A 24986-nucleotide genomic window follows, 5' to 3' on the forward strand; every position below is an offset into this window, starting at 1 on the left:
TACTAGGGAAATGTGTGAAACCAAGGGATAAGGGTCAAAATGAAGGGAAAAAGGGTATTTAATGAAAAATGATGAGATAATGGGGAAATTAGTAAGTATGTATGTGGGGGTGAAATGAAATGAGGGGAAGTTAATCAAACAAGCTTGTGAACATCTTTTCACTCTCATAAATGCTCCTGCACATGAAACATAGGATTAAGCATGATAAATGTGCTTTTGACTGAGCAACCTTGTACATTTGCAACCTTTCTTCTACCTACCCATTATTTATCCTAACATTTTTTCTTCACTTTCTTGGGTGCATTTAAGCTAGCAGACCCTTTATTTCCTTTTCTTTTGACAAGCAAACTATCTAATTCTAACCTTATAACTTCCAATGGCTTAGATTAAGCTATTGAGAACATTTTTATTCTCTACCTAACTATTGATCTGCCAAGATTTAACAGTTTGGCTAGATCTTTATTCTCTATCTATCAACATAAAATTCAAAACATGAATGAGTCAAGATTAAGGTATTTGACCATCATGGGTTGTGGCATTTATGACAACCTGCACACAAACATTATTTTACATAGTAAAGTAAAAAGTAGTGGCACTTGAATTTGCACACTTTCATGATCTGTTTTATTTTTTGTTTGGGGTTCATATTTTTCACTTTTTGGATCTTTTCTTTTTCCTTTTGTCCTTTGATTATTCTTTCAGGACATACCCTCTTTACATTTTTAAAATTTTTAGGATGGAAAACATTTTGCAGAAAGCCAAAGTATGTACAATATTGCAAGACTAACCATAGCCAATTCAAAATTATGAATCCTATTATTATAGGACCTTAACATAGGCTACGTGGTGGCATATCATTGGATCTGATAAGGGCACATGGAAACATGTAATTTTCTCTGATAAGGACGCATGGCCATATCTAATTGGCTCTGGCAAGGGACAAGTGGTAGTTGATGTCAGCATGACATGGCAGTATGGTAGGATGCATGGCAGGCATATTCAACCATAATGGGTGTTCTAATGGGATAATATTGGTGACCCTTGACACCTCTGAGGAGTCACCACCTGAAAGTGACGACGTCATATCAGAGATCGCATATAAGAGGTTAAGGATGTGGTTACTTTGTAACTCTTGATATGTGAAAAATTTTCGGTAAGGTGGCTCTGATATTTGGCTGGAATATGGTCTAAAAGAACTTTAAAAACCAGGGGCGAAGAGCTATTAACAAAGGGAGAATTTCCCCTGGTAGGATTCTAAACACTCTAGCACCTCAAGGCTAAGTGGTAGGTCACGACCCTCAGTCATATGGTGAGAAATGCAAGAAGGGCTATGCTGAAGGGACTTGTCATATCAGAGGTGGGGAATCAGTAGATTAGAATACTACACCACTATGAAGATTGTGATATGGAATCACTTTGATAAGGAAGCATAGGGATTTATAGAGCATATGGGTCAGAAGCTATGAAGTTGAATGTGGCGAAAAAGGAGTTGGTCTGATGATTAATGGCGATTTTCAAAGATCGTTGGGTCAAGGTGGTAAGGACCACAATCTTCTGGAAAGAGTGTTGGATTTTCGTTGAGGTGAGACAAGTTATTACTATGCTCTGATGCATGTCCCAGTGAGTTGAGTGGATGAATGGGTCAACTAACATATAAAAAATGTATATTGATGCACTTGTTATTAGAGGAGTTTGAAAGATGAGCTAAAGTAGTGTACCTAGATGAAATAGAGGCAAGAATTCATTTCCAAAAAGATGTCACCACAGAGTACACGAACACCATCACAGACTACCGATCTTGGCATCTGTTCGCCACCATTGACCATCATGAGGATGTCATAGAGTTTGTCTTCCCATGGTTTTTCAAGTCATAGTGATGCCTTGCATGACTTGATCAAGCCTATTTTGTCTCATGTGGGTACATGTATAGAATGTATGCAATGTCTTGTCAAGTGGAGGTTCAAGTGTCAATAGCTGAATGTAAAAGTCATAGAGTAGTTGAAGGGTCATGAGGGTAGATGAACAATCACAAAGGGGAATGTCAAGTATCACCACACACATTGCTATATATAGTACCTCATAACTTATTGTAGACTCTTTTGGTGAGCCAAGCTTCTGATAGGAGTGTCTTAGAGAAATATTGGAGAGTATTGTAATGAGCCTTGGCTTCTCCATAGTGTCGAGTTAGTACATCTCTTTGGAGGAGCAAGTGGCGGTGACTATAATGTTTTGCTATCGGGACTAGAGGTTGGTCGTGGTTTTATCATATGATTGGAACTTTCACTTCTTAATATAATAGAGCCAACACGTTTTATGGATATGTTGTTATTGTATCTACACTATCTTGGTTACTCTAATGATATATGTGTTGTTTTTTTACGCATGCATGTATGGACTCTTTCTATATAAGTATGTATGAATCTTACTGAGATGTCTTGTTGGTCTAACCATCACTTTGGATTGTTAGCTCACTTGATTTCTAGTTTGTGATGCATCTTTGCTCATGTGTTCCCTTCCAAGCCACATGCTTTCATAGGTTTCCAAGGAGTGCACTCACCCCACTTTCTGTGTGTTATAATTTTTCATGCACCTTCCTTGAGATGTTGCACATGTCACATCCTGCCTACCAATAGATACATCTTACCTGCCTTCGCATGCAAATGCGTCAATGCAATACTGTATGACCCACTCCTAGGATGCCTACACCAAATGGTCTGTGGTCTAGTTGGGACTTCTATTGAGGGAGATCCCCTGACATGTTGGCAGGTCCAACACCGTCAACATTTCTGGTGCTAGAAGGAGGGCGAAATGACAAGGTGAGTCCTCATCATCTGTTTTGAGTCTTCACACATCTATCATGGATTTTGTTATAGTTCTCCCTCTGAAATGTCTATCGAATAGACATATCTTTCATGACGAGATGGATTTCGGGGATCACTTGTCACAAATCACGTATGAAATGGTCTGTCCTAAACACTTAGATGACTTCCATGCGCTCATGCAGGGCATGGAAGATTTTAATGAAATAGAGGTCTATTCGATGCTCGTGCATATAATTCGCGACCACGCATTGTAATGGTGTGACACACTACCTCATAACTCCGTGCATTCATTCAAGCAGTTCAATGATCTAATCAAATCTTTTTTCCACCATTTTGATCTTGAAGTACTTGATAAAAAATTGTTAAAGCAATGCACCTATGGAGTTTTTACAGCACTTTCGTCTATTCATGTTTGAAGCACTGAAAAGTCAGATGAAATTTCAGCATCTCATAGACAGATTTGAATATTGAATTATCAAATCTGTCAATCCCAATAAGAATTTCAAGCTAAAGCCACACTCAGCATACAGAGGTCATGAAGTTGCACAATCACAGATGGACGCGGTCGCTGTCACAATTGACTGTCAATAGTCCCCTCATCAAATAGTTCCAGCAACAAAAAGTGATGTGGAGAATATGCACACACATCCGTTCAGTCATCACATCCTCCCAACACCACTTCTCTCATGTTTTGTGCAGACACGGTTGAGAATCCCATGGATTGTCACATGTATCTCGTACCTCAACCTCTATCTTTGTATTTTGATGACCCTCCATATTGCACTATCTTGTGTTCTTCTATTTCAAACTCTACACCTGTTGTGATCGAGGATCAAGCCATTGACAGAGTGGGTGTTTCACAACCAACCTATGCTCTCATTCATGGAGTGTATCAGTGGAGCTTGAGCATCAATCCTTGATGAATGATGACTCCATTTTGTCTGAGCCTCCTCCCGATTTCCTTACATATTTGGTAATTTTTCCATCCCTGATTTTGCATGTGTATCTTTGTCTATGGATGCACCCATTGTTGAGCATTCCCATAACATACTAGATGTTAATCCATCATCTAAAAATGGAGAGGAGAAACCATTCATTGAGAATCCACTTGATTCTTCATCTGCTTTTTCCAAGAATGTAGAGGGTGAACATTCTTGCTTCTCATATACCCATCTATGTGATTCATCAAATCATTAGGATGACGACAAACATTTTGAATTTTTTTATCTTTGTTGTCTTGATCTCTCTACTTCTTCTTCCAATCACAATGTTGATTCAATCATTATTAATATTTATAAGACACTGGTCTATGATTATCTATCTATCGACAAAGTCGAAACCCCACATACTACAGAGGCACTTCAGCTTGAGCTGATGGTTATGTTAGGCCCTCGTTGTCCTGAGGATGGTTTCACTTCCGATTAGGAAATTGTTGAAATAGTTAAGGCTCCTCATCACTCATCTATTTGCATTGAAGATCAATCTCACAAACAGATTATGCTTCCTCCACTCGAACTACATGATACCATTGCTCATGCATTGGAGGAATCTTACATAGCAAGCACATGTGAATGACAATTTTTTTTTTATTTCTTTCATTTTCTTGCATGCCACAATCAAGAGTATTCATATTCTTAATAGTTGTATGTAGTGTCGCACAACATTAGGGAAAGACCACGAATTTCATGTCACGCACATGCACTCACTTATGTTCAGTGGACACATTTAAACTCGGAGTGTGTTTGTCTTAATGGTTATATCTTTCTCATTCTCTAGTTCACATAGTTGTGTTGTTTTCGAACCATGCCTTCACCAGCATGGGTCAACCAAGTGTCGGTGGCTGCATTGGAAGTATCAATTCACATGAGCAGAGCAATGTAGCATTAGCTTAGGATTAGGAGTAGTATTTTCTTTTAGTTTTTTCCTTGCATGCATGGTTTCTTCTTACTTTTCATGTCTGTTTTATTGCCTTCTTCTTTTCTTAATCTATTTTCTTACTCATTTACTTCTAATTTTTGTTTGTTTTTTTTGTTTTTTTTGTTGTTTACTTCCCTAGGTTACTTTCATAGGAAACCGCACACGACTCTTGAAACATGTTGGGTAAAGTACAAGATGACTTGCGCAGTTATAATGAATTGGTTATCTATCATCCTATCTCTGTATGAAGAACTTGTTATCTTTAGTCCATGATACACCAATGGAAAATATGTACCCTTTGAAGTGAGCCTTGGTGAAAAGACAATGCTTGCACACTAACTAATGTCACGTACTCTAGTCGGTTGTTTTTGGGTTAAGGGGGGGAAATTTAACAAGCACATCAAAGGTATATATATAAACTACTTGTCTGAATGAACAACCTATTTTTCTCTCAATAAGTCTAGAACCATCTTTCTCCTCAGAAATGAATAAGTGTTATGCACAGTTATGAAAATAAAAAAAATGAAAATGTGAAAAAAATTGAAAAAATGAAAAATAAATAAGGAGAAAGAAGGGAAAGGATTCTTGTGCAGGGACATGATGGAAGTAACTCCACCGGGGTACTAACTAGGCTCGGTAGCAGCACAGTGATTTTTTAGTTCCTGCGTCACTCCACAGGGGTACTATCCAGGCCTGCTAGCAGCAGACCAACACTAGAGATGAAACTAAAACTTTGATGACCATAAAGCTTATGCACCAATATACCCCTTATTCCCAATTAAAACAATTATGTTGGCTTGGCTTGGAATGTGTGTCGACCGACCAAGATCTTGGTAGGTTCCACATCTTACAATCAAGCAAGTGTGGAAACCAAGATGAATAAAGAAGTAAAAAATACTTTCAGAGGTGTTAGACTTGCTTTTCATGAATGAGGTCCATTCAGAGAGCTGGAGTTATACCAATGCGTCTCCAAGTGTTGTAGTGGCTATAACCACCCTCCAAAATTTTTCCTTAGCTTCGTTTTGGAGCCTCCCTACCAACCATCCATAGCAGCATCTCTTGCATAGTCAAGTACATAAGCTTCATTGTTTTTCTGCAGCTTGCTAGCCTATGCTTGTTAGTTTTATTTACTCCCCTCACAGGCTGCCACTCCGTACTTGGGCCAGCTACTGGCTGAGTAGCTCCCTCAGAAAATTGCACAATTCTGGAGGGGAGCTAGCCTTCCCTCTAGAAATTGGGCAAATCTACTTGGCAGCCTGCTGGCCCTATAAATTGCGCAATCTAGTCAAACAACCTTCCTAAACAAAATTGCACAATATGGCCCAGCATTTCAGCTCAGCCTAGAAATTGTGCAATTTTGTGCAGTAGTTAGCTACTCCTCCCAAAAATTGTGCAATCCCTCTCGATAGTTAGCCCAACTCCTCCCATAAATTGCACAAAAACCCCACTCAGTTAAGCAAGTTGTGGCATATTCCTTCAGGATGATCGGTTCCACCTGGGACCCAGAAAACTTCACTTGAATGCATGGAATGATTTTTCTCAAAATAGAAAAAAGAAACATACAAAAATCATCCATATATTTTAGGGATCTATTTTTAGAAGCTTGAGGTTACATGCAAATATCGTTTTAGAAACTTTCCTCCAAGTGTCGTTTTTCCTAGATTTGTGGCATGTGCACCATGAGATTCAAAATTACTTATTCAATGCTTCAGAGCTCATTCTTCACATCAATCTTGGAGCTCTGACATCACACAGTACATCTAGGAGTCTTTGATACATCCATCTCAGCTATTTCTAGGTAAGTCCGCCTTAATTGTCTTTTGCATCATTTCTATCGCTTTTTGTGTTTTTTCTTATGTGAGTGTTGTCTGCTTGATTTCTTTGAACACTTTTTGTTGTTTTCATGCATGTTAGCTTGTACCTACAATGTTTCAGTTTTCATTTGCATCTCACTATTATCGCATGCATGACACTATTTTGCACGAATGGTCACCAATTTGGAGACTCGTTTCACACACATGCATGTTGTTCCTTTTTCTGAATATTGCATTCACTGTTTTCATGCATGATCATTCACTCTTTCTTACACTCAATATCACCATGCATCCACATGTTCATATGCTTTCAGTTGCCCGTCGACGGGTCTGGGCAACCTTGGCCTGAACTCTTGCTTGCGTGGACATCATTGCATAATTATGAGAGGGAAGGCTTTGTCTTCCTCCAAGAAAAAATACAAATATGGCCAGTCTGTTCCCTCTAGTCTTGCTTTGTGCAAGTTTGAGAGGTAGTGTCGCTAGCCTAGAAAATTGCGCAATGTAGCCCTCGAGCTTGCATCACTTGCCATTTGAATTTGAGCATTGCACAATCTCAATTCCCAACAGGCCAGCCTGGATTGTGCATTGCACAATTCCAATAGTCAACCAACCTCCCAATAGTCTGGACTGCCTTTTGTGCAATTCCAGCAGTTAGTCTTGCGGACTCCGAGTGAAAATTGCAAAATCCTTGCTAGCAGTTTCCAGGGTATATCGCATGTCAGTCCTCAAGTTTTCTTTGGTTTTAACTTACAGATTTCTTTCCATTCATGTTGCCATGTCTCCAAATATAGTAGGTCTTCATCTGTCTCTTAGCAGTTCAGGATCAATGGCCCCCAAGAGAGTAGGGTCAAAGGACACCGACGGAAGAGTGACTATAGATGTAGTTGAGCGAGTGTCTATGAGTTTGCCAATTTACAAAGACACTAAGCTAATTGTAGACAAAGACATCAAGATGAAATGGAAAGAGGTCAACGATGCATTGTTAGGCACATTTGGAAGATCTTGAAGATTGCAAATTCTATGTGAACATTAACAAGTCTGGCTTGTATTGGATTGCATGTAGGTATCCCACATTCCCATGCATGGACATGCTACATTGGATCGTCTCGCACACTAATCCCGAGATGATGGTGTTAAGCAGTGTTAGAGGGACAAAGATTGCTACCTTCAGGGCATATGATTGCCAGTAGATGTATCACTTGCCTAAGACAGTGATCACCATGGAGACACCCTTCAGCATACCCAACGGCAATGCCAACTCTAGGGTTATCTTGAAGAACTAGGTGAAGGAGTCAGCCAAATTCAGGATGATACCCAACCAGATTTACAAGACGAAGATACTGCGAAAGGTGTATCAGTACTTGGTAATATTTTCATGAAGACCTTCCCACACAGTTGGGTGATCGTACTGGACCAACTAGATACTAAAGGCAAAGCATGCAACTCGTCTAACATGTTTTCTCACAGGTTGAAGGAATAGGTAACAGGACCTTGACAGTCACCCAAAGGTTAGCAAGTAGGAATCTACATGTTCTCTTACATCTTGGATGTAATATGTGCCTGTCAGCAATTCTCGGGCTTGAAGTGGGCATCGACACCAACAAAAGCCCTTGTGAAAACTTATTTTAAATTTATTTTCGAATGCAACTTCCTAAGGGTCATCACACAGTTGTCAGATCATTTATTCACCCCGATGTACAAGATGACATTTGAGCAGGATCCACCTTGCATGTCAAAGGAAAAAATGGAGGCATTGATTGACATAGTGGATTGGTATGCCTCACCATTGGGCACCTTCATACAAATGTACAATGTGGAGAAGCCTCCACATGTTTTGCCGAAGTTCACCACGAACAAGCTCATCATGCAAGAAGTTTCATACCACATCTTGATAAGACTATCAGCTAGGCTAAACCGGAAGAACAAGGAACCTTGGCCCACTCTTCCCTTGCAGATTGGGTTATATGAGATACAAAATCTCAAGCATGTAGATGTCGAGACATACGAGTTTAGAAATTTAATTTTTGCACCAGAAGCTTAAATCTGTATGACCCACATTGTTTTTTGAAGGATCAATGTGCGAGAATACAGTTTTTGTTGATCCACGAGGCATTTCATTAAGCTGAGGAAGACCCAAGGATATATTTTCACAGCTTCTCCAAGCCCAATGAATTGGTCAACATCGTTGTGGAATGGTTAGCAAAGCAATGTGAAACTACATCCAAGAGAGTAGCAGCAATAGCACCAAGAGAGGTAAACATACCGATGTGCGACAAAGGTAAGAGAAATATTATCGACAGTGCAGAGCCAAAACAAAGCTTCAAGTTCAAAGTAGACAGATTTGTGCAAAAAGTAGCTTTCGCAATAGAGAAGAAGAGGTAATGGCGCAACAAGATGATTGCGCAAAGGCAAAGAGAAAAACAGAGGATGAAGGAAACAGTGAAGGAGTTGCATGAGTTGAAGGAGCAACTCTAGAAGGAAGAGGAGCTACGAAGATAGGAGAAGGAAGCATAGTAGGGACAGATACAGTAGGGGGTGCAATAGGCATAGATTGATGAAATTGCACCCATACAGGTGGTAGACTCATCCGAGTATCTAGCATAAAGAAGACATAGTGACTAGTCACAGTTGTAGGACTCCACTCAAGAGATTGAATGAGTACTTGAGCAGATGGATATAGAGATGGAGTAGCCAAATTTAGAGCAAGACATCAACATCATGCCTTACCACCAAGAGGTTGACCCACTGGCTTCTCCGGATCCAAAAGTAGAGTAGGTCACAAGCGACCAAGGAGATACTGAGATCCTTGGATATAATATGAAAGAAGAGATGCACAACATATCATTCGATGAGTCAGAGCATAGAGTTATGCAATCATGCAGATTTTCTACTACGGATGACCACACATATCCTGCATAATTTTTGAGGAATGAGCGATCATATCTGATGTGTGCAATCATCCAACAACATTGGTCAATGCTACCAGAGCATATTCCAAATCCACTAGCTCGAGTGTTCATTTCTTGATAGCATAGAATAAGTGAATGGCTGAGTTACATACATCCAAGCAAGGAGGAGAACTGGTTACAACATCTACCTGAGAAGAGTTGAAGAAGCTGATACTAGATGAAGTATCGTCCCTTGAGATAGTCATGCAGGCATTGTATTCCAGATTTGGTACCATGCATAAGGCAGTTGTCCATCTCAACAGCTGGCAACAACGCTGTGCTAGGAGAGCACGTATCTTGTCAAACTTGCATGCTGTTGTCAACTACATGCAAGCATGGATAATGAGATACAAGGGAACCCCGTTACACTTTCCAAAGATGATGAAGCCTAGAGCGATTGAGTTGAAGGCACACATCCAAAGTAAGATCCATAACTATGAAGAACTCATATAGCTTATCACTAGTTTGCAGGCCTCCCATGCATGGGTATTAAGAAGCATCGATGTTGTTGTGCATGCACATGTGATCGCATCAATTGGGGCATTCACTAAGGCAAAAACAAAATCACAAGTTCGACTGGAGCTAGACTCGTACTTTGACGAGTTGACGCACATAGACACAAGTGAAGACTTAGCGATCAAAGCAGAAACTATGCATCATTATGTCACTGATCTAGGTGCACTAAAGACAATGGCGCACATGTCATCATACAAGTTGCAAAATAGAGCCAAAGAAGTGTACCCAGGTGCAACAGAGGCAATAGTTCGTTTCCAAAAAGATGTTATCATAGAGTACAAGGACACGGTCGCGGACTAAAGAGCTTGGCATCAGTTCGCCAACGTTGACCATCATGAGGATGTCAAAGAGTTGGTATTCCTATAGTTTTTTGAGTCATAGTGATGTCTTCGATGGATTTCTCAAGCGTATTTTGTTTCACATGGGTACATGTGCATATTGTGTGTAACATATTGTTAAGTGGAAGTTCAAGTGTCAATCGTTGAATGTAACATCCATATAATAGTTGAAGAATCATGAGGGTATATGAACAGTCACAAAGGGGAATGTCAATGTTCGCCCCACCCTTTGCTATATATAGTATCTCATAACTCATTTTAGAGGCTTTTGGTTAGCCAAGATTTCAATAGGAGTATCTTAGAGAAAGCTTGGAGAGTATTGTAATGATCCTTGGCTTCTCCACAGTATAGAGCTTGTACATCTCTTTGGAGGAGCAGGCGGTGGTGACTGTAACACTCTGCTATTAGGACTACTGGTTGTTCATGGTTGTACTATATTATTGGAACTTTCACTTATTAATATAATATAACCAACAAGTTTCATGCATATGTTTTTATTGTATATAAGCTATCTTGGTTACTCTAATGATATATGTATTATTTTCTTACGCATGAATGTATGGAATCTTTCTGTATAAGTATGTATGAATCTTACTGAGATATGGTGTTGGTTTAACTATCACATTGGATTGTTAGCTCACTTGCTTTCTAGTTTGCAATGCATCTTTACTTGTGTGTTCCCTTGCAAGAGGCGTGCTTTCATAGGTTTTGAAGGGGCGTACTCACCCCACTTTCTGTGTGTTAGAATTGTTCATGCACCTTCCTTAGATTATTGCACAAGTCACACCCTTCCTACCAATAGGGACATCTTACTTACCTCTGCGCGCAACCATGGTCAAGGATACCATACCACCCACTGCTGGGACTCCTACACCAAACGGTCTAAGGTCTAGTTGGGACTTCCGTCTGGGGAGATCCCATGACATGTTGGTGGGTCCAACACCATCAACATTTCTGGTGCTAGAAGGAGGGCTAGATGAAAAGATGATTCCTCATCATATTTTTTTAGTCTTCGCGCATATATCATGGAGTTTTTTATAGTTCACCCTTCGAAATGTTTGTCCAATGGATACATCTTTCACATCGAGAGAGATTTCTGATATCACTTGTCAGAAATCATGTATGAAGTTGAAGGCAAAGTAGCCTGGCCTGAGAACGTACATGACTTCCATGCGCTCATGCAGGGCATGGAATATTTTAATGAAATAGAGGTTTTTTCGAGTCCCACACACACACTTCATGACCACTAATTGCAATGGTGTGGCACACTACCTTGTAAAAAATCTATGATAGGTTAACCCGATAATGCAATATAAATCAATTTAGAATACTATAACCTACTTCTACTATCAATTTTCAGAAGCTTAAAGATCAAGCTGAACAATATAACCAGAAGAAGAAGAATCAATGGCATAATACACATGAAAATACTTTGGGGAAAGTCTCATATAAAAACCCCACACTATTGTATTATCATACATGGGGGAAATACATAGGAATTATTTAAAATGTTAGCTCTCATAGCTATCTAGCTCTCAATACAATCCTCACCGATGCTCACAAGCAATCTTCGCTTCTCTCCACCCCTCATCTCTGCCCTCCAAGCTCCTATTTCCTTGCATTGTTCCTTCTGGATGATTATCCTATTACCAAGTGGAGAAACAAGCCTTCAAAACTGCGCAATCCTCAAGGATGATTCCTTGACTGCATGCATGAGTTTTTTCCATGAGAAAGCACATGCAACTGATAGTACATTGTTCTTGAACATTAATCCAAATTGGGTCTTTCTCATAATAGACATGCATGAGTTTCTGAGGGAATCTTTAGTTAAATGGAGTAGCACTAGTAGAGTCCATTAAAGCATCAATTGGCTGTTAACTCACTATTAGTTCCTCAAATAGTTTGGAACTAATTTAACTCGACTTAACTCAGTAAAATGAGTTAACTAATTACAAATCAAATATAACTCAATCTTATCTCCTTAATTTAAGGGATAACTCTTGCATGACTTCAGAAAGACTTCTAACTTGAATTTCTCCAACTAATTAACTTAAAATAAATTAATTAATTAATTCCAAGTAGCTGTTAAGACTAAATTCAATTTTAATTCTCAATTTAATTCAAGGACAAATTAAATTGGAATATTCTTGTTTCCATATTTCAACACTCCTTGTCAACAAGAAAGGGATTATCTACCACCCCGATCTTGTCCCTGTGGAACTTGAATTTACACTTTGACAATGCCTTTGTCAAGATGTCAGCATCTTGCTCCTTTGCCGAAATATATTGTAGCAACATGATCCTCCTCGCCACAAAATGTCTCAGATGATGATATCAAATTCTGATGTTCTTGGACCTATCATGAAATACTGGATTCTTACATATTTTGATACAACTCTGATTATCACAATAGATCACAGTTGGATCCATCCTCTGATCAATCAAACCAACTAGGATTTTTTGCATCCAGATGGCCTCACATGATGCCTGACTTGCAGCCATGTATTCTGCCTCTGCTGAGATGAGTGCAACTGACATCTGTTTCCTACTATACCAAGAAACTGCCACTAAACCAAGGTTGAAAATCCCTCCTGATGTGCTCTTCCGATCTAATGGACTCCCTACCCAATCTACATCAGTGAATCCCTGTAGCTTCACTCCCTCTGTCCATCTGTACCATAATCCATACTGAGATGGGCCTCTGAGGTATCTCAATACATGCTTTGTCTCCTTCCAAAACATCTTGGTAGTTTGATCCATCGCTTGACTCAGCTGGTTCACCACATAGCACAAATCTAGTCGTGTGTTCATTAATTACATCAGTGAACTCACAAGCTGCATGTACACAGTAGCCTCTACCACTTCTCTTGAAGTAGAAACCTCCTTCCTCCAGTTACCTACTAGAGGAGTTTGCATGGGCTTCCACTTCTCCATGTGGAATCTCCTAAGTATCTCATTGGCATACTTGCCCTGAGACACAAACAACTCCTCCATCCTTCTGCCACACTTCCATGCCAAGGAAGTAATGCATGAGACCGATGTCTTTCATCTCAAATTCTCTTGCAAGGTCCTCCTTGCAAGACATGATCAACTGATCATCACTATTTAATATGCGTTCATCAACATAAAGTATGATGATCAACAAATTACCCTTTACCACGATGTGGTACAGGTTCACATCTGCTTCACTCTTTGTGAAGCCCAACCCAGTGAAGTAGTTGTCTATCCTGGTGTACTAAGAAAGAGGTGCTTGCTTTAGCCCGTAAAATTCTCTCTTGATTCAGCACACATGTGACTCATGATCGAAGGTCTCAAAACCTTTTGGCTACTCTATGTACACCTTTTCCTCAATCTAGCCATTGAGGAATGCAGTCTGCACATCCATGTGATGGATATTCCAACCCATCTGTGCTGATAGTGCCAAGATAGATCTGATAGATGAGTACCTTGCGATAGGAGAAAAATTATCATCATAGTCATTCCCCTCGACCTCTAAAAAGCCACAGGAAACAAATATTTACTTATGCTTCTCCAAACTACCATCAGCAACCTTCCTTACCTTGTAAAGCCAACGAGAACTCATGACTGACTTGTTCTCCAGTCTTGAAACCACGTCCCAAACACTGTTACGAACTATGGAGTCATACTCCTCCACCATAGCATCAACCCAAATCAGCTACTGCACTGCTTCCTCAAAGGAAGATGGATCGGTCTCAACACATTCCCCAGTAAGGGTCATATATCTAGTGCACCTCTTAGGTGACCTCCTCTGTCTGCGCTGAGAAGATGGTGCTCCCACATTCCCTCTCACATCCTCCAACAATCTGTTAGCTTCTCTTGTGCGCTTTCGTCCATCTCTGGAAGAATTTGCTTCAATGGATGTCTCCACTCTTGGAACCTCTGCATGTGGCTTCTCTGCATCAGTTTAAGGCTCCTCCTCCTTAGGAACCAATAGTTCCTCCACAGCCTATAGTTGGAGCTCCCTCTCAAGGGAAACTCGCATGGCCTTCTGCTCATGAAACTTGAGATCTCTACGAACCACTGTCCTCTAACTGGTAGGCAAGTACACCCTATAGTTGTGAGGTCTATCAGTGTACCCCACAAATATCCCAAACTCTGTTGTCGGCTCAAGCTTCTTTCGTGCATCCTTTGTCACATGGCAATATACTGATGAGCCAAAGATCTTGAAGTGACCCACATCTGGTCTCTTACTGGAGAAATCTTCCTCTTGTGTATTCATCCCAAGTATGAGATGCAGGCTTCTATTCTGCAAATAGACTGTTGTGTTTCATGCCTCATCCCACAAGTAAAGTGGTAGGCATTGGTCATGTAGCATTTCCCGTGCTTCCCCTACAATAGTTTTTTTCTTCCTCTCAGCCACCCATTCTACTGTGGGTTATGAGGTGTCATCAACTCTCATTTAATTCCTTCTTCTACATAGAAGTCGTTAAGCTCTTGAGAGACATATTCTCCACCATTGTTGCTTCTCAAGGCCTTGATCTTCTTCCCTTACTCTTTCTCGACCAAAGCTTTGAACTCACAAAACTGTGTGAAAGTTTGGTCCTTCTTCTACATGAAATAAATCCAGGATTTACGAGAAAAATCATCAATGAAAATCACATACTACCTTCGCTTCACAGTGGATGTCATCGATAATTGTCCACAAAAACCTAAGATAGCCTCTACTCCACTGTCTCCATCATGAAAGGAAGACTTGGTGTACTTTCCCAAGGTACAACCTTTGCATGTGTCAACTTGCTCAAGTTTACCTTTGGGAAGTCCTGTATATATCTATTGCATTATCTTCAAAGCCCCATGATGCAAATGGCCCAACTTCCTGTGCCACAACTCGCCAATGTCTTGGCTTCGCACCAATTTTGCTTTAGTACTCAATGCTGCACAATCATCTGCCTCTAGTTTATAGAGATTCTTCACCCGAATCACTATCCTCTTGGTCTGACCCGTGGCTATGTGTCTTAGAAATGCCTTTCCTTTACAGAAGACAACATCGTAGCCTTTGTCCTCCAACATTGCGACTGATACGAAGTTCATCTTTAGTCTAGGAACATACATCACATCTATCAAGGTGAGAGGTGCTCCATGCTCCCTCTAAAAAGCAACCGTACCCACTCTTGAAACACTATACCTTCCATCGTCACTCATCTCTATGTGCATCTTGAGGTCTTTCTCCTCCAAGGAACTGAATAATTTTATATCACCGGTCATGTGGAATGAGGCTCCACTATCAAGATACCAAACACAAACCATCATCAATGACACCATGCATGTGATGAGGGTAAAGTCCATTTCGAACTGAGAGGCTAATGCCTCACCTTCTGATCCTTCCAAGGATCCCTTCTAGGACTTCTTTGATGGGTAATTAGTCACATGATGTCCCATCTTATGAAAATTAAGGCATCTGACTTTAGACATGTCACCCTTCTTCCCTCCATGAGAAGAATTCGATTTGAAATGGGAAGCCTTCCCCTTCCCTTTCCTTTCCTTACTTCCTAAGGTCACATTTTCTTCATCATCATTCTTGGATGAAGAACCATCTCATGTGCTCCTCCTGCATAAGATCCGACCACAATCGTTCCCAATCCGACAGTTTCTCACTTCCATTCACAGAGTCCTGGCAGCTATTCCAACTCTTTGGAAGGCCAAGGAAAGCGAGGCTCACAATATCATCATCGAAAATAACTATTCCCACAATTACAAGCTCATCTCTGCAAGTGATGAGCTTGTTTAGATATGTGGAATGCACTTATCCATCTTAATTCTTCGAAGCTTATCCTTGAGCACCAATTTCCTTTGGTCGCTACTCTTCTGGTTGAGGTCCTTCAATGTCTTCCACATTGAAAATGGAGTATCCTTCCCATGGAGACTCGAGACAATATGGTCTCTAACTCCCTCAAGGATGATCTGTCTTGCCTTCACCACACACTTCTTCAACTGAGCCAACTCCTGTGCATTAGTTGATGGTGGCTTTGGGATTTCTTGATCAATGAATTCCTTCAAGCCATTGTTTTCTAATACAGCCTCCATTCTATCTTTCCATGCTTTGTAATTCGAGCTACCTTCCAAGGCAGACATGAGTCTCAAGCTATAGAACACCATTGTTTAACCTTGAAGTATGATATGAATTCGATTTGCACCTGCAACCCCAAAATTCAAACGTCAAATTCTCTTCTCAGTAAATTGTTCACAACTCTGATACCATGTAGAAAATCTATGGTAGGTTAACTCAATAATGCAATATAAATCAAAGCAAAGTACTATAACCTACTTCTACTATCAATTTTTACAAGCTTAAAGATCGAATTGAACAATATAACTAGAATAAGAAGAATCAATGGCACAATACACATGAAAATACTTTGGGGAAAGTCTCAGATAAAAACCCCACACTATTGTATTATCATACATGGTGGAAATACATATGAATTATACAAAACCTTAGCTCTCACATATAGCCAGCTCTCAGTACAATCCTCACAGATGCTCACAGGCAATCTTGGATTCTCTCCAGCCTTCCTCTCTACCCTCCAAGCTCCTATTTCCTTGCGTTGTTCCTTGTGGATGATTATCCTATTACCAAGTGGAAAAACAAGCCTTGAAAACTGCACAATCCTCAATGATGAATCCTTGACTGCATGCATGAGTTTTCTCCATGAGAAAACACATGCACCTAATATTACATTGTCCTTGAACATTAATCTCAACTAGGTCTTTCTCAGAATAGACATGCATGAGTTTTTGATGAGAAAATCTTGAGTTAATTGGGGTAGCACTAGTTGAGTGCATTAATTCATCAATTGTCTGTTAACCAACTATTAGTTCCTCAAACAGTTTGGAACTAATTTAACTAGACTTAACTCATTAAATTGAGTTAACTAATTACAACTCAAATATAACTTAATCTTATCTCCTTAATTTAAGGGATAACTCTTGCATGACTTCAGATATACTTCTAACTTGAATTTCTCCAACTAATTAATTTAAAATAAATTAATTAATTATTTCCAAGTAGATGTTAAGACTAAATTAGATTTTAATTCACAATTTAATTCAAGGAAAAATTAAGTTGGAATATTCTCGTTGCCATATTTCAACATACCTCATATCTTTGTGCACTCATTCAAGAAGTTCAGTGATCTAATCAAATCTATTTTCCACCATTTTGATCCTGAAGTACTTGATAAAAAATTATTAAAGCAACGAAAGGCCTTGAATGAATCACCTATGGACTTTTCAGATCGCTTCCATCTATTCATGTTTGAAGCCCTAAAAAGTCAGATGAAATTTTAGTATCTCATGGACATATTTGAATATTTCCTTATCAAATCTATTAATCCCAACAAGAAGTTCAAGCTCAAGCCTCGCTCAACATAATTCAGTGATCGAGTTGTGCAATCATAGATGGACATGGTCATTGTCACAAGTGACTGTCCTTCATCCCCTCATCAAACAAATCCACCACCACAGAGTGACGTGGGAGAATATGCACACACATCCATTCAGTCATCACATCCTCCCAACACCATTTCTCTCATGTTTCGCGCATACTTCGTTGTGAATCCCATGGGTTGTCACATGCATTTCGTAGCTCAACCTTCGTTTTCACATTATGATGATCCTTCATATTGGATTGTCTTGTGTTCTTCCTGATCAAAAATGGATCCTGAAACCCTCTAATTATTTCAATACTTAAACACTATCACAAGGGATAAACCTTCAAGAATGGCAAGAAACACTATCATACGAGAAAAACATGGATAAATAGCGAAAGTAGAGTCTATAGGAGGCTAAAACAACAACGCATAGGAGCCATTGGATCTGGCCGATCAACGGTCCAGATGTAATCGGCATATCACAATCAGAGGCAGCAAGCAGAGTCAATCGAAGGAGGCCTTATGGGAATCATAATAGCAATCAGCGTGATTAAATGAGAGCTGTTGATCAACCACACAGATCAACGACCTAGATTTACCCACGTTTTCGCATCGCTAATATACATATAGAAGGACTTACCCACGGTTTGAAGGATTAGCGATATGTGATTGCGATATATCACATCGCAATATCGCATCACAACTATGTAAGGGGTGATGCCAAAGACAGGAAACGTGTGATAAAGCTGGACCCGACATGTTTTATGGATGTGAATATATATATTTTGAGTTATGGAAAAAAGGGTTTTTCTATGTAATTTCACATTTTCGTTAAATAAACGAAATACAAAGGAAATGCGCCCAGAGTGATAAAATGGACCCAAAAGGTTTATACATGTAGCTATATATATTTTGAGTTCCGTAATGAGAAGGATTTCGGGCAAGCCTCAGGTGGTAAGTGGTATTGGACAGGCACCACCCAATCCCATACATTGGCCGACACGTGGCTTGACATCGGAGAGAGAAAACCGCCTTTTTGGGCAGGTAATCTCCGTACACATAAGCCACCCAAAAATGAATATCAACCATTGGATCAAAGATCACCCAGATCAATGGTGGACTTGTAATATCAACCAAAGGCAGATCTGAAAGGATTACAGGGCATATTTGAAGATTTTTGAAGTCCGATAGAAAGAGTTTTTGCGTGTTTTTAGTGTATTTCTCTGTGTAAATAGAAAAACGTCTGTTTTGGGATTTCAACCACATTGATGGTCCCTTCCATTAAAAAATAGGTGGCCACCATACCTAAATATGTTACACCATCATTGGTTAATGCTCAGAGGGGATTTGAGCAGAAAGAGGCCGAAATCGAGAAAGCCCAAAAGGTGAGACAAAAAGACAAGTGTCGATAGGCTTAAAAGCTAGTCAATGGCAAAGACAGGGTAGGCAGTGCTGAGACAGAGAGAAAACAGAGATAGAGAGCGAGAGGGAGAGTCTATGTTCTCAGAAAGACCTGAGGGATTCAAGCAAACCCCTGTTGTCTGTTCCTATTGTGTTGAGACTCAATTTGAGCTCACATTCGTAAAAACTCTACTCTTGAAGACATAATAGGGAGGTCACCACTGAAAGCTGGACCAGGGGACGTAGCCCAAGAGTTTTGGGTGAACTCCTTGATTATTTGTTGTGTTATGTGTGTGTCTATTGTGTTTTTCTAACTGGTCATTGTCTATATTATTCGAAATATTTTCGATCTGTTGCATTATGTAATATAGGAAAATCCTACACATGAGTCTGTGATACCTTAATGTTAATATAAGATCTCATTATCAGATTAAGTGGTATCATATCTTTTGGTTTTTGGTTTTGTTAAGGTTAGACAAGCTTGTGCTGGATTTTTGAATGCTAACTAGGTCAAAGCTTAAACTAGGAGAAGGAGAAATTGTTCAGGCTAATCCATAGATTGGAAGAGTCTATCCTAAGAGGAGAATGGTAGAACAAACCCCATTGGAATCATAATCTCAGTTCATGGACAATTTTATGGCCATGCGAGCCATGGTTGAAAAGATGTATCAGGAATTTAAGAAGGGTCGAGGTGAAAGAACTTCAACACCCAAACAAGACAAAGGAGCAGAGGAACCTTCTCTGGATGCCCCTCCAGAGGGCAAAGGGAAAGAGCAAAAGCCTCCTCCCTCATCTCCTCGACCATCACCTCCATCATCCTCATATCCTAGCCCTGATAAGAAAAAGAAGAAAACATCTTTGATTAAATTAGATGTGAAATTTTATTTGCCAATTTATGATGGAGAACTAAATGCAGAAAGGCTAGATAACTAGATTAGATAGATGGATGTATATTGTAGGGTGTATAATATCGATTCAAAAAGGAGAAATATTTAGCTGGCTAGCCTTCGCCTTGGAGGAACTGCACTAGTGCGGTGGGAAGACAAGACACAAGATGATCTGAAGAGACATGGTAAAATTCTTTCTACCTAGAATGAATTTGTTTCTGCCATCAAAAAACAATTCTATCCTCTAGCTTATATGCAGCAAGCAATGATGAGTTGACAAACTCTTCACCAATTAAAGGTCCAAAGTGTACAAAGTTATACCCAGGAATTTAGAAAAATAGCTTTAACTCTATGCATATCTCTAGACTCACCTAAAACTTTGTTGAAGCATATTGGTGGTCTGCATAGCCATTTGAAGCACACCATTATCATGTTTAATACCACTAGCCTAGATGATGTATCAGTTCAGGCTACACATCTAGAAGCTAGAGGCAAGAATGTGAACCCAGGGATTGGGGATCATAAAAACCCTCTACAAGCAAGAACAAGGAAAATAAAAAGCTGAAATGGAAGGAGAGGAAGACAAACGTTGTACAGAAGGACAAACCTTCATGCACTCACTGCAAGAAGGATGGACATGATGATGAACACTGGTGGTCTTTACATCCAGATTTGAAACCTAAGAAGTTTAGTGGCAAGAAGAAGAAGACTGCTATTGCTATTCATAAATACTTAGGGTCAGACTTGGGTGATGAAACAATAGTCACAGCCACAGGGGTAAAAGGTAAAAATTATGAAGCGTCTACAAGTAATTTTGCACAATCTATTGATAATGAAGATAATGAGTGGAAAAGACATGAGCTTCTTCATATTAGAGTGATTTCCAAGCACCTAAATATTGATACTTTATTTGATAGTGGATCACAAGTAAACTTGATTTCCGAAACAACTGTAAAGAAGTTGGGATTACTAACAACACCTCACAAGAAGCCATATCCATTAGGTTGTGTATGTGATAAAGCAAAGCTACAAGTGACAAGACAATGTAAACTTAGGTTTGCTATTGGGTCAACATTTGTAGATGAGGTTGAGTTAGATATAGTTCCCTTGGATATATGTGGTATTGTTTTAGGAAGTCCTTACTTGTATGATAGGAAAGCCATTTTCTATAGAGCTGAAAATAAGTATCAACTCACTAAAGATGGAATAGAATATATTGTAAGAGCCCATAAACTCAAAAATAACTATTTTCTCATAAACTCAGGGTAGATGAAAAGAATTATAAATTCATGCAAACAATTTTTACTAATGGTTGTAAAGGAAAAGAACCCTGACAAAACCAATGTATTTGAAGGTTTTGATGCTAAACAGAAAGTTGATTTAGTTAAAGTTGTTTTAGAATATGATATCCTATTTCAAGAACCTAAAGGGCTGCCACCCAAAAGGGAAATAGTACACGATATTCATTTGCAACAAGATGCTCCATTACCTAACATCAGAATGTACAGGTTATCCGCTTTAGAGAATATAGAGATCAAGAAGTAGGTACAAGAGCTTCTCGATAAAGGGTTCATAAGACCAAGCACATCACCATGTGGATCTCCAATCGTACTGGTGACAAAGAAAGATGGTTCGTGGAGGATGTGCATTGATTATAGAGCATTGAATAAGATAACAATCAAGAATCGTTATCCTGTTCCTCACATTGATGATTTATTAGATCAGTTGAAAGAAGCAGATTACTTTTCCAAGTTAGACTTGCATAGTGGCTATCATCAGGTCAAAGTTGTAGAACAAGATGCATGGAAGACTACTTTCAACACAAAGGAAGGGCTATATGAATGGCTAGTTATGCCTTTTGGCTTAGCTAATGCTCCTGCCACTTTCATGAGAGTTATGAATGATGTACTCAGACCTTTTATTGATGATTTTGTAATTGTATATTTAGATGAAATTCTTGTTTTCATAAAACATGGGAAGAACATTTGAAGCATGTAAAGAAGACTTCAGATGTTTTGAAAAGAGAAAATCTCTATATGAAGTTATCAAAATGTGAATTTGGAAAAACATCTTTAGATTATTTGAGTCACAATGTAGGGGTTGGTGAATTTAATATAGATACCTCTAAGGTTGAAGTCATTGTGAACTAGCCCAAACCCAAATCTGCTACAAAAGTTAGGAGTTTCCTAGGAGCAGCACAATATTGGAGAAAGTTTATTGCTAACGTTTCCTTCATTGCAACTCCCTTACATGCTTTAACAAGATTGAACAAGGTGTTTCAGTGGGGAGGAAAATAGTATAAAGCCTTCAACACCTTAAAAGAAAAAATTAGTACATCACCAGTACTAGCACTGCCATATCTTCAACATCCATTTGAGATTGAAATAGATGCCAGTGACTATGCCATGGGTCAGTGTTGATGTAAAATGATAAACCCATATGCTATCATTTTGAGACATTTACTTTTGTAGTAGTTAATTATCCCACATATGATAAAGAATTGTACGCATTGTTACAAAGTGTGAAAAAGTGGAAACATTACCTAATGGGTAAGGAAACAATCATACATACAGATCATCAACCACTTCAATATTTGCACTTGCAAACTAAATTGCAACAATCAAGACATTATAGGTGGATGGGTTTTCTACAGCAATTTCATCTTGTCATCAGATATAAGAAAGGCATACACAATAAGGTTGCAGATATGCTATCAAGACCAATCATAAATGCATCTCTATACTTAAAGCATAACTCAATAATGTATGAAAACTACATTGAACAATATGCTCAAGATGTAGATTTCAAAGATGTATATGCAACTTTAAGTCATGGAAAACAAGTAGAAGAATTGGATTATTATGTTAAGGACCAACTCTTGTATCATTTGGGAAAGTTATGCATTCCACAAACTGAAAGAGTTAACATAAACCGAGAAGCACATACTTTTCTTATATCAGGTCATTTTGGTGTAAGTTAAACAGTTGCATAGCTACAAAGGTTCTGTTATTGGACAATAATGCATGAAATGGTTTCCAAATATATTAAAGGGTGTACCATGTGTGCTAAAAGCAAGCCCAACAATAGAAAAATAGGCTTGTACACTCCACTTCCAATTCCTTCTCATCCTTGGGAAATTGTTTCCATGGACTTTGTTGGAGGATTGCCAAAATCTAGAAAAGGTCATGATTATTTATTTGTTATTGTGGATAGGTTTAGAAAAATGTGTATTTTGATACCTTGTAACAAGCACGTTACAACTGAACAAACAATGTAGTTGTTCTTTCATCATGTATGGGTTCATTTTGGGTTACTCACTTCTATTGTATCTGATCGAGATTCTCGATTTGTTGGGAAGTTTTGGTCAAGTCTATGGGAGTTGATCGAAACCAAATTGAAGAAGAGCACAACATTTCATCCATAAACAAATGGCCAAACAAAGGTGGTCAACAAGACAATGATCCAGTTTCTCAAAGGCTATTGAAGCAAGCATCCCAAGCTTTAGGATGAACATTTGTGTTATGTGCAACATGCTTACAACCGTGCTAAGTAGTCTTCTACTCAGAGATCTCCTTTTGAGACCTTTTTTGGTTTTATACCAAAGTATCCCTTGGATTTTGTCTTTCGTAAAGACATAGCAGTTGATGGACATAGTGATGTGGACAAAGCAACCAAGTTCATTGAATACATCCAAGAAATTCACTAGGCAGTGCAAGAATAGTCGGAAAGAAGCCAGGCTAAGTACAAGGCAAGGCATGACAAGCATCGAATTGAACATAGCTTCCAATTTGGTGATCAATTCTGGTTGTACATCAGCAAAGATAGAATGCAAGGTGAAGTTAAGAAGCTGAAACCAATAAGGTATGGGCCTTTCAAGGTACTTGAGAAAATTGGTGAAAATGCTTTTCGCCTTGATTTTCTAGCTTATATGCATATCTATTTGGTTGCTAATGCAGAGAACTTGAGACTGTATGAGCCTTCATTGATTGAAGATCCCGAAGAGCAAAGTCAGTTGCCTTCTATTGATGATCTGTTGCCTGAATATCTCAATAAGTTGCAGGAAGACACAGTTCTAGACAGGAAGGTGAGAACTACATGCAGAGGGGATGTTGAGTACTTGAGAATTGGAATCAAATGTTTAAAACCAAGCAGTACACGATGGATAGAGATTGTACGAGTGAGGAAGCTATATCCTCACTTGATCGATGCTTAAAAACCAACTTTTGGTGGTCCAAAAGCTTTTTAGTGGGAAGGTGTGATCCAAAATGGATCCTAAAACCCTCTAAGTATTTCAATACTTAAATACTATTGCAATGGATAAACCTTCCAGAATGGTGGAAAACACTATCGAAGGAGAAAAACATGAAGAAATGGCAAAAACAGAGTCTATCGGAGGCTAAAACAACAATGCACAGGAGCCGTTGGATCTAGCCGATCAACAATCTAGATCTAATCGGCATGTCGCAATCAGAGGAAGCAAGCGGAGTCAATCGGAGGAGGACTTATGGGAAGCATGATAGTGATTAGTGATATTAAGCGAGAACCGTTGATCAAGCGTGTAGATCAACAACCCAGATTTACCTACGATTTCGCATCGCTAATGTACATACAGAAGGACTTACCCACGGTTTGAAGGATTGCAATATGCGATTGTGATATATCACATTGCAATATCACATCACAACTATGTAAGGGGTGATGCCAAATACATGCAACGTGCGATAAAGCTGGACCTGATGGGTTTTATGGATGCAAATATATATATTTTGAGTTATGGAAAAAGGGTTTTTCTATGTAATTTCGCATTTTCGTTAAATAAAAAAAATACAAAGGAAATGCGCCCAAAGCGATAAAACGGACCCGAAATGTTTATATATGTAGCTATATATATTTTGAGTTCCCTAATGAGTGGGATTTCAGGCGGGCCTCAGGTGGTAAGTGGTATTAGACGG

This window comes from Pinus tabuliformis, chromosome 5_2 (genome assembly GCF_031772625.1).
Source record: "Pinus tabuliformis cultivar Carrire ecotype Pingquan chromosome 5_2, CPIR1, whole genome shotgun sequence".
Taxonomy (NCBI): Eukaryota; Viridiplantae; Streptophyta; class Pinopsida; order Pinales; family Pinaceae; genus Pinus; species Pinus tabuliformis.